The sequence below is a fragment of the Eriocheir sinensis genome, unplaced genomic scaffold, assembly GCF_024679095.1.
Source record: "Eriocheir sinensis breed Jianghai 21 unplaced genomic scaffold, ASM2467909v1 Scaffold947, whole genome shotgun sequence".
NCBI lineage: Eukaryota > Metazoa > Arthropoda > Malacostraca > Decapoda > Varunidae > Eriocheir > Eriocheir sinensis.
Genome location: NW_026112327.1, coordinates 54,629 through 62,500, shown reverse-complemented (window position 1 = coordinate 62,500; position 7,872 = coordinate 54,629). Strand labels below are relative to the sequence as shown.

The window sequence follows — 7,872 nt, the reverse complement described above, 5'->3', positions numbered from 1 at the left end:
GGCGCTGGCGGTTATGATTCAGAAAATATGAATAACTTAAGATTGTAAAGAAAATGAATCACATGGACTTCCCAAATTGGGTCAAACATTAACAGTTGCAGACAGATGATGAAAATGCGTTGACAAGAATCAAGAAAAATATATCACCAGTTGTTTCCCTTTCCCCACCTTGAACTATAGACAGGGACACTGCGGGGGGTAGAGAGGTTAGACGAAGAACAGTTAAAGTTGGGGGCATACGCTATTGCTGCGCGTGGCCTTAGTGCTCATCTCCGTCGCATTGGTCCTTGAGCCTGTGGTAAGTGAGAACCCATTTACTCCTGCGCTTAGAATGGCACCCAGGTTACCACAGCTTACCTCCTCCAAGTCCCCCCCCAGGTAGGGGTAGGCAGGTACCGGTACCAGTACCGGTACTAACGGTACCAGCTAAACGGTACGGTACCGGTTCCAGATTGCTCGGTACCGGTACCAGTTGCTCGGATTTATTTATTGGATTTATTGATAATTCTTCATGTCCGATTTTTTTTTTAGGTTCCTAATAAATATTGTTATTGTTATTAGACCATGATTGAGTACATCCATAATAACTATGCATGCTATTTTTTTATCGAAAAAATAAATATTCACTTCATTCAGAGAGAGAGAGAGAGAGAGAGATATCTCGGTGATATGGGTACTCGACTACTCGATCATAGTCTAATAACAATAAAGATATTTATTAGCAACCTAAAAAAGAAAAAGAATCGGACATGAAGAATTATCCAGTAACTCCAATAAATAAATCAAATAATAAAATAATGGAAACGGGAGCTGTGATGGAAACGGAAAGCAGGACAAAATGGTGGGAACTTGGGGAGACGGTCAGCAGGGCAGTGACTCAGCGTCTACACACAGGGCCCATACCACATGGAGGCGGGCGAGTGCCGAGCGTCACTAAGATCCAAACAGTACCGGTACTAGCGGCAATGCGCAGTGCCAGTGATCGTCGCTTCCCGGAACTCGTTTGATCTTTAGCCAGTGACGCTACCGGCGTACTCGCCCGCCTACCATGTGGTATGGGTACCTGGTGTAGACGCTGAGTCACTGCCGGTACCGGTAACCGTCTCCCCAAGTTCCCATAATTTTGTCCTGCTTTCCGTTTCCATCATCACAGCTCCTGTTTCCATTATTTTATTATTTGATTTATTTATTGGAGTTACTGGATAATTCTTCATGTTTTTTTCTTTTAGGTTAATAATAATTATTTTATTTTATAGACTATGATTGAGTACATCCATAATAACTATACATGCTTTTTATCAAAAAATAAATATTCACTTCATTCAGAGAGAGAGAGAGAGAGAGTGTGTGTGAGAGAGATTTACATAGATTTACATAGAAAATCAGACCACACAGACCCCATGGTCCAGACTAGGTGGTCTGTCCTTAAACCTAAGTGATTTTACATTAATCAGAAGGCTCCTAAACGTTGCATTTCTACTCTAGTTGATATTAAGTTGAAGGAGAGAGAGAGAGTTTTCTTTACAGGAAATTTATTTGGGAATTTCATCAGAAGTCATTAAGAAAAAAAAAAAAAAAAAACTCCTTCGGGTACCGGTACCGGTACCGGTACTAACGGTACTTGAGTTTTCGGTACCGGTACTACCGGTACTTAAATTAACGGTACTTGCCCATCCCTTCCCCCAGGTAGCCATTTATTGACCAGCCCGAAAGGGAGGACGAACAGGTGGGTGAGCTGCACGCTGACTACGGCATTCGAACCCGGGCTCGCAGATTCGTAGCTTGGCAGGCTAACCACTGATGAGAGGAAGTAAAAGATAGGGAAAATGAGGAGGAGCGAAGTGTGGAGAGATGGAATGATGAGACCAGATGAGATGTTGGCAGGACGAAACTCGGAATGAAGGAAGGGAGGAGAAAAGAAACGGATATGTCATGGAGGAAAGAAGTATTGATGAAAACATATATACGGAGAGGAAAGATTTTGATGAATTTTTCAATATCGGTTTGCAGTGAATCTTGTTTTTGCCCTCATAATAGGTTACTGAAGAACTGATAGGTATGATCCCCTTCCGAGCGAAAAGGGTAAATGCAGCAAAAGGTGAAAATATATTCGGCGAAATGGGTCACTAAAAATCTGGTTGGACTGAAGAATTTGTTTTGACCTCCGACCCCGGACCACTGAAATGACCATGAACTTTCAATATTGTATGGAAAAAGCTATGACGTGTTTGATAAGGCTGATAAATAGGAGAGAGAGAGAACCAGACTAAACCAGACTAGGGTGAGGAGGAGGAAAGGAAAAACGATGATGACGGAGGGACATTGAGAAAGATTGGCTGAAAACTGAACTGATGTGAGGGAAACGATACTGATGACACACACACACACACACACACACACACACACACACACACACACACACACACACACACACACACACACACACACACACACACACTCACCATTAAATTATTCCTGTGTTTTCAAGGGGCACGTGTCATCATTACAACGCTTACCTGACCAAATGTAGGGAGAACAGGTGTAAAGGGGACAAGCTGAACACGACCAGCAGGTGTAACGAGGTTGTAACGGTAATGATATAACACTGGACAGGTATGTGTAACGAAGCCAGCTGTGTAATGCATTCCTCACTTGACACAGGACTCATTAAAACCTGATAACGCGTGTGTCCCTGTGTGTCCGTTGCTTCAAAAGTCATTAAGATGCTAATTATGCAAGACGTAATTGTTTATGGCACGGCTCCCTTGACTTACGACTGACCTGCCGAGGATAAGGGAAAGGATAATTAGAAGACGGACGGAGGACACCCCAACACTGAGAGAAGGGAAAGGAGGAAGCGAGGAAGTTGAAGGGAGTTGGAGTGAAGAGAACAAGGGAGATGGGAGCAGAAGGGCCTAGTTAAAAAATGGGAGAGGACGAAGGAAGAGGAGGGAGAATGAGATGATGCGTGGAAAATAATACAAATGAGAATAATGAGCGGAGAAAGAGGAGATGGAAGACTTAGAGATGAAAGCAGAAGAGCGAAATTCAGAACTGAGAGAGCGAAAGGTGATAGGGGCAATTAGGTGATGCGAGGAAAATAATAGGAATGAGAATAATGAACAGAGAAAGAAGAGGGACGGATAAGGACTCAACCAAATGAAATAAACATGGAAGGAGAGGAGGAACCTGATATAGAACAAAAAAAAAACATGAGTGCTCTAAGAAGAATGAAGATGAGATTAGGAGAGGATAAGACCACGGAGGAGTTAGTGATTAGTTAGAAAGGGAATGAAGATTGCACTAAAGGAAATGATAAGGAAAGGAGAGGAGCATGGTACAAATAAAAGTGAAATAAAAGGAAGAGAAGGCCAATAAGGTGAGAGGAGGGGAAGATTACTAATGGGACTGATAAATGAGGACGAGGAAGATGAGTAAAAAAGAACGAAATGAAGGAGAGGAAAATGAAGTAGAACACGAAGACGAAGAGGCCAGTGAAAGGTAATGAAAGAGGAGAATAATGATGACTCGAAATGGGAAAAAAAGAGAGAGAGAGAGAGAGAGAGTAAAAAAAATGTATAGCATGACAGAGTGAGGGAAGAAACGGGTAGGAAAGAAGAGTGACGAGGGGAGGAGGATGAGGGAAGGGCACTTAGAGGATAGGAGACGCCTCTGTTCGTCACCTTCATCACCCTTTTTTTGTCACTTTCCACCCTTTTATTATGGCTTCCTTACCACCACCATCACCATCACCACAACCTCCAAACATTATCATCACTTCTTCCTTTTCTTCTTCCTCCCATCCTTTCCTTTTCTTCCTTTATCTTCTCTTTCCTCTGCCTTTTCTTCCTTCCTTCCCCTTCCTTCTTTTCTCCTATTCCTTCCTTCATCTTCCCCTTGCTCTTCCTTTCTCTTGTCATCATCTCTATCATCTCCGAGTCGCTCCCCCAAGACTAACTTTTCGCAATAATGGCAACGCATCAGCCGTCCCCGAGGTGTGTGTGTGTGTGTGTGTGTGTGTGTGTGTGTGTGTGTGTGTGTGTGTGTGTGTGTGTGTGTGTGTGTGTGTGATAATAGTAATAATGGTAATGATAATAGTAATAAAAGGAAGAGGAGGAGGAGGAAGAGGAAGCAGGAGAAAATAAGAAGAGGTGGAAGGATATCTTTTTTTTTTTATTCCATTGACGACGGAGCGCAACTTTGACGGAGCAAGAGTTTTGGAGTGAGTCGAGGCGTCGGGAGGTGAGTGGAGAGAGCTCGGGTGCCCTCCGCTCCTCTCCTCGTGTGGTCCTCTTCTACTTGTCTCTCACTCTCGACTACTCCTCTCTCTTTCCTCTTCCTCTCCTCTCCCTCTCCAGGCCACTCGTCCCTCCACTCTCACCGCCAACTCGCTCCTGAATTTGCTGTCGTCGAGGGTTTTTCTCTCACAAAGGTTCAACCACACCACTGCGTCCCCTTCCCCCCTCTCTTTCTTTACTTTTCTCTCTCTCTCTCTCTCTCTCTCTCTCTCTCTCTCTCTCTCTCTCTCTCTCTCTCTCTCTCTCTCTCTCTCTCTCTCTCTCTCTCTCTCTCTCTCTCTCTCTCTCTCTCTCTCTCTCTCTCTCTCTCTCTCTCTCTCTCTCTCTCTCTCTCTCCACAGAAATAATATATTGGAAATTAATCTTTTATACGCCGTTAATAGCTTAAAGTTATATATGCTTAAAAAATACAGAAGGTTCACGTTCTCTGTTTGGTCTGCCTTTTTGTTTTTCTCTCAAGATTATTATAATGAAAGATTGGGGACGGCGGGTACAGGGGGGCACGGATAAGCGTTTAAATAGAAGTATATTATATTGCTTGTGAATGTCATTGTGCTTTCTTGATTGCTGTTTTCCTTCCATCTATTCTCGGCACCGGCAAGGAAATGTAAAATGTAAAACTCAGATTCCGTTGCTCTTTTTCGCAAGGAAGAGAAACAAAGCATTATTGTGTATTTTTTTCGTTAATATTTTTTTCTGATTCAGATCCATAAATTTTCTTTAGTTTTCACTGTTAATGCCTTATTATTTTCTTTCCATTAATTAGTAGTTTCATCAAAATGCAATTTTCAATTATAATTTCAGCTAGATTAATGACACTAATTACCTTGGTCCAGCCTTTTCTCATTACGTTCGTGCATCCTCCCACGCACACACACACGTACACACACACACACACACACACACACACACACACACACACACACACACACACACACACACACACACACACACACACACACACACACACACACACACACACACACACACACACACACACACTTCTTCACCTCTTCACACACTCCTGGCTCACCCATCACCACTGCCTCTTCTCTCACTCCTAAATCACCCTCAGTGAATACCTCTTCCCCTTCGTTAATCTTATCTCACCACTTCAGTTTCCTCCTCTCCTCCTCACTCATGCCTCACTTGCCTCCTCCTCCTCCTACACCCATTCTGTGCAACACTTATTTCTGTCTGTCTGTGTGTAGTATGCCAGTATCCACATCTGTTTGTCTCTTTGAAAGGTTGTCCATCAGTCTGTCCGTCTTCCTTTCACTTATTCATCATTCTGTCACTTAGTCAATCAATGGGACAGTCAGTATATCTCTCTCTCTCTCTCTCTCTCTCTCTCTCTCTCTCTCTCTCTCTCTCTCTCTCTCTCTCTCTCTCTCTCTCTCTCTCTCTCTCTCTCTCTCTCTCTCTCTCTCTCTCTCTCTCTCTCTCTCTCTCTCTCTCTCTCTCTCTCTCTCTCTCTCTCTCTCTCTCTCTCTCTCTCTCTCTCTCTCTCTCTCTCTCTCTCACACACACACACACACACACACACACACAGCCACTGCCACCACCTGCGACACATTTCATCACACCTGTCATACCTTCGTCCTCTCCACCTGTATTTGCACCTTCCCGCTCTGCACTCCTCACTTCTTTTTCCTCCCTCAGACTCCTTCGGTATCCTTTCCTCCTCCTCCTCAGCCTTCCAGAAACAGACTCTAACTAATACTATGGAGTTAGAAAGAAAATATTAACTACAACTTTTTCATTCGTTATATTTTTTCCCTCATCGTTCCCCTCCTCCTACTGTTTCTCTTCTTCCTGCTGTTCCTACCCCTGATTCTCTTGTTTCTCCTCTTCATTCTCCTCCTCCTCCTGGTCCCCCGTGTTAATTTTCATATCCTACAGCACACTAATTACCGAGGTACGAGATGAGAAATAATAATATCGAATATACGTTCTTCGATGCTAAAGTTTTAATTAGATGCGAACGAAGTATTTTCGCTTGCCTTTCTCCTCCTCCTCCTCCTCCTCTTCCTCTTCTTCCTCTTCCTTCTTCACCTCCTCCTCATCATCATCATCCTTTTCCTCCTCTTCTCGACCTTTCCCTTCTTTTCCACCTCTTCATTCATGTCCTCAGCTCAATCCTCTGCTTCCATCTTCGTCATGTTTGCATTTGTTCCTTTCTCATAGTTTTCTTCATCCTCTACTTTTTGCTGGAGTGTTGCAGTTAATCCACTTCAGATTAGTAGTACGTATGTGTGTCTGCAACTAAATATGATGAAACTTTATGATACAATATGATGAGATAGATCGGTCGCTATATAGATTGCTAGATAAATAGATAGATAGATAAATTGTGTGTATGAGTAAGTGAGGAAGGGAGGGAAGGAGAGAGAGAAAGAGGGAGGAAGGGAGGGAGGGAGGGAGTGATTGAATGGATGAATGAATGAATGAATGAATGAATGAATGAATGAATGAGGGAGGGAGGGAGGGAGGGAGGGAGAGAGAGAGAGAGAGAGAGAGAGAGAGAGAGAGAGAGGAAGCGATATAGGGCGTGTGTGCGTGCGTGAGTGTGTGTGTGTGTATGGGGGGAGGGAGTCAACACGCAGTAGTTGTGATCAGTTATTCTTTAGTATTTCTACATATTCATTTTTCTGTTACAGTCAATTCCAGCACCTATCTGTACTTTGCAGGCAGGGTTTTTTTTCTGAGAACTGCGCTTTTCTCACGTTTTCGTTCAAATAACTTTCCTTAGCTATTAAAACTTAATTGCAGGTTCCCGTAAAGGAAAAATGGAGTGTGAACGAACCGTAATTATGTTTCCTGGTAATGGCCCCGGAGAGAGAGAGAGAGAGAGAGATATTAGCCATCCTGATCGGCTTCCCTGATTGTCGAAAATTTGTAATTAACTCGTATTTATATAACGAACACATTTGATTTTGTACACACACACACACACACACACACACACACACACACACACACACACACCATGACCGTAAAGCTCACTACCCATCACCTTTATGTCTGTTTTCATTGTTCGCAAAATTCGGGAGCCAAATTGAAAAAAATATTATTTTCTTTTGTATTTCAATTGTTTACTATTCTCGTTTTTACAGGTTCACGACACTTGCCGGACGAACAGCGCTAAGCATTAACAGAGGTGAGTATTAATACTAGCCCGTATTCGCTTTTATTTTTTGCATGTTTCAGCTGCGTCAGAATCAACGTTGATCATGATACGTGTACTATCGCTACTACTACTACTACTACTACTACTACAACTACTACTACTAGGAGGAAGAAGAAGAAGAAGAAAAAGAGGAATAGGAAGAGGGAAAGAACAAGTAATTTTATTAGAAAGAGTAAGAAGGAAAAGAAGAGAATGAAGACGAATAGCAAGAAGGGCACGAGAAAAATAGGCCGCCTTGAAATAGTTAGGAGCAAGAAGACGAATTTGTTGTGAAAGACAGAATGGTTGGTTTAGAGGAGGAGGAGGAGGAGGAGGAGGAGGAGGAGGAGGAGGAGGAGGAGGAGGAGGAGGAGGAGGCAGAGAAGGAGGGGGAAGAGGAGGAGG

General features: G+C 43.2%; 1 long non-coding RNA gene across 1 annotated transcript in view; it reads left to right on the top strand.

Moving 5' to 3' along the window:
* LOC126994989 (uncharacterized) overlaps nt 1-7,459 on the top strand; it is a 94,689-nt gene extending 87,230 nt beyond the window's left edge. The window contains exon 5 of the long non-coding RNA XR_007749766.1: nt 7,415-7,459. This is a non-coding gene — a long non-coding RNA (uncharacterized LOC126994989). The remainder of the gene's footprint in view (nt 1-7,414) is intronic.
* The last annotated feature ends 413 nt before the right edge of the window (nt 7,460-7,872 follow it).